This window comes from Clarias gariepinus, chromosome 11 (genome assembly GCF_024256425.1).
Source record: "Clarias gariepinus isolate MV-2021 ecotype Netherlands chromosome 11, CGAR_prim_01v2, whole genome shotgun sequence".
Lineage (NCBI taxonomy): Eukaryota > Metazoa > Chordata > Actinopteri > Siluriformes > Clariidae > Clarias > Clarias gariepinus.
Window position 1 is genome coordinate 28,579,149 of NC_071110.1, and position 3,646 is coordinate 28,582,794.

The following is a 3,646-nucleotide window of genomic DNA, read 5'->3' on the forward strand; positions in this document are numbered from 1 at the left end:
GCTGAATAACACCGTTCACGCTTGATATTACCTTGCCTATTTCTAATCCAGACGCAAATCCAACTGCTGTTATTATATTAGTCTGTGTTGTAACCATAATGGCAAGTCATGTGATAGTTGTTTTCATTGCACAGAAACAAAAAGTCAGTATTGATGCTTAGCATATCAGACGAAAGGCTACATAAACAATGAAATCTTAAACCATCAATTGCATTTTACACCACGGTCTGTCATTTTCCTGTTACGTGTTCAATGTTGCTTACCTGATTATATCTCGGTTTGTATTGTACAATAATGAAAATGATAAAGTCTGTCTACATATTTTAAGTACTAAACAATAAATCTCCAAGAACAGAAAAAAATAGTTAATGGCTTATGCTTCGAGGTTTCTATTTAATTAATTAACCAAAATATAGAACATCATATTTTACTGTAAGCTAATAGGCAGTGTCTCTTTTTTGCAACACCAATATGAACTCTGTCATTCTGAAGAAAGCAGCAATAATTCCTTGATTTATTAAAATAGAAATAAAGACAAATGAAGGAATGAAGCAGAAACACATCAGTAATTTGAATTCATAATTATGAAGTGACTCATCATTTATTAAACACAACAATAATGGGACTAAGGCTAATGAATCTTTGGCTAATAGAAGTCTCCTTTTCAGCCTTCATATACTATTCCACTTCTATTCTGTCATCATATTCTTGGTTCAGCCCTCTGAGAACTGCCTGAAAAGCCCCTCAGACCGACTGTCAGTAAAACTGGGAATGAAGTGAATCTGCAGGATTTCTGAGAAGCCTTCTGACAGAGAAGGAGCCACAAATTTCTTCCTGTGCACACACAATCAAAGAAGTCAAAGTTACTTTGAGGTAACAGGGCCACAATACTGTCAATATAAAAAATAAAATAATAAAATAAATAATAAATAAAAAATAAAAATAAAATAATACATCGATAAAAACCATCAGTCAGTAACATCAACAGCTTTTTTCAAATATATTGATATACGTGAAAGGTACATTGTAACTGCCAGACTATATTCAAATTATTTATAAAATTATTACCTTCAACAGCATGTTAACACCTGACAACCCCCACTTCACCCACACAAAATTTCCAAAATATGGTCTTTACCTTATACAAAGTAGCTTAAATAATTAAATTGGGATTATGTTATACATTTAAATGTGGGAAAACTGTGAAAACTCTTAATTCAATGCCTCAATAGCCAAAAGTTTTAGCATAATAATTTATCGCTTTATAGACCTTTTGCAGTCACATGACTGACTACCTTGACGTCAATCATATAATAGCGTTAACAATCATAAGACTACTACAGTATGTACTGTATTTTTATCAATCATGTTTGATGAGTATTTCAAAATAATTTAATAATTACTAATCATTTAAACAAAGTAACATAATAAGCATCTTCAGTCGAATCAAAGTTCTTATCTTTTAAAGACCAAGAATTGTGGTAAATATTGCTCCTTTTGCCATTTGAAAGCAGGAACCACCACAGCAGTCAGAAATCCTGATTTCAGATGCAAAAGGTCTATATTGCCACATAGTGGAATAACAGAATTTTATTTTATTTTTTTAAGTGGATTCACAATTAATTTACTGGGCCTGATTTAAACATCTGAGAGTGCAGGAGCATCGTTCACTCACTTGTAGCTGTGGAAGACCATGTCGTTGACAGAAGCATGCTTGGTGGCTGAAGGAACCATCTCCCGGAACTGAGAATGGAAGAAATTAGCACATATATTACAGTTTCAGTTGAAATGCTGGATTTAATTATATCGGAATTCAGATTCTTTTCCCATTTCTCAGTGCAGGTCTCTTATCACTTCTACTGCTAAGATCTTTAATCAGCATACAGAATCTTTTTTTTTTCCTTAATTACTTCCAATAATTTTTTTAGATGTGATCACAATTCCATAAATGCTCTCTCGATGCACTCTCAAGTGCCAATCTCTCAAGGGGCACACACACACACACACACACACACATACATACATACATACACACTCTCACACACTATTTTTCTTAAAAAAAAAAAAAAGTGGTCATTAAGTTGGGTGACAACAAAGTCAGTAGGAATGCCTCAATTTCCAACAAGTCAGACATTTCTCTCTGTCCCTGCTTGGATCATTTTCTAAAAACACAATGCTTGCACCACCTAGTGGTGGAAGTATAAAAATAACCTTCGACTAATATACGGAGCCAAAAAAAATAAAAATGTATACACACTTCAGGAAAAGAAAAACTTACATTAATATAAATTATATAATATTTGTACAAATATTTTAATACAAAATTTATTGCTACATGTTATATATTGAAATATATATAATAACATTATTAATATTATATTAATATAATTTACACCACACAATTTTTTTTTTTTCCTGAAGTGTGTATACATGTTTTTGGCCAACTGTAAAGAACAGTTAATAGATCTGGCAAATCATGTAGAGTATGTGTAACAAACAGCATTAACACATGACTGTGCCCACCCTGTTATTGTGCTTGGCTTGTTCGAAGGAAGCGGTGAAGTTAAAGCATCGGCAGGGAACTCCAGCGCTCTTACTGACATCCACATACCTGTGAAGGGACACACGGAGTCGGTGAGACCTTGTTTACTGCCCTGAGTACTATGGGAGTATAGAGCATAGCGATAGCTTAAATAGTTGATTGATTAGTAAAGAAATTAAAAGAGGGTCAGGATTGGTGTTGTCCACGGCTACGCTTCGTCCTTCCTTCAGAGCACGTTCGCATGCTGACACGCAGTTCTGCCATGACCCCAGTGTGTCCTAGCAACAGAACAGCAAGAAGGGAAGAACTCTAATATCATTTTGCTGATTCTTAAGAATTAGATGGTTTTGTGATTTATTATCTTAAAATGCATTTTTATTAAATGCTGCAGTTATAGTCAATATGACATTATACAAATATATTTTTTTTAATTGATCGAAATGAATTCCTGAACAGACACGTTTGTTTGACCCGGATAAAATTGGATAAAATAAATAAATAAAATAAATCCTACAGCAAGCAATACAGTATATAGCACTTCCGCAGGTGTGTTTGTTTGTATTAGGGTTTATTGCCGTATCAGCTTCACAGGCTATTTTATGGCAAATACTAATTAAACATTCAGCTAGGTTTTACAAACCGATGCAATATTAAGTTATAGATATAATGTAAGGGATTTAAAAGATATTTGGGTAATCCTCAGGTGTGTTTAGGTTACATAAGCCTCTTTCTACTCACCCTGTTTACATACACATACCCCTTGGGAAGAATGTGAGATTGAAAAAAAGTGAATTTGCCAGCTGGGAGAAGTGAGCGAGGCGTTGGGTGGATCATAAAGACGTGCCTTTGGGTCTAATCCCCTCTGCAGGTCATAAAATTATACTATAAATAAATACACTATTAGTGACCGTCATGTGGTCTCTCTCTGAAACCATTTTAAGGAATGATTAATTGTAATCTGTGTTTAGTAGAATCACTTTTTTAAGCAATTCCAGCTTTAAAAAGCTGGAATTGTTCTTGGGGATGTGACCATCAAAACATATGGATTCTTATATTTTCGCCTAATGTTCTTGGTAAAATTCGCTCTAGCTCTTGCCGCTCTTA

At 34.0% G+C, this 3,646-nt stretch overlaps 1 long non-coding RNA gene across 1 annotated transcript; it reads right to left on the reverse strand.

Moving 5' to 3' along the window:
• Window positions 1–661: 661 nt before the first annotated feature.
• LOC128533723 (uncharacterized) lies at window positions 662–2,658 on the reverse strand. Its single transcript, XR_008361374.1, has 3 exons — window positions 2,524–2,658; window positions 1,676–1,743; window positions 662–834 (listed from the first exon to the last, which is right to left on the reverse strand). It is a non-coding gene; the product is annotated as an uncharacterized LOC128533723 (long non-coding RNA).
• Between the last annotated feature and the right edge of the window lie 988 nt (window positions 2,659–3,646).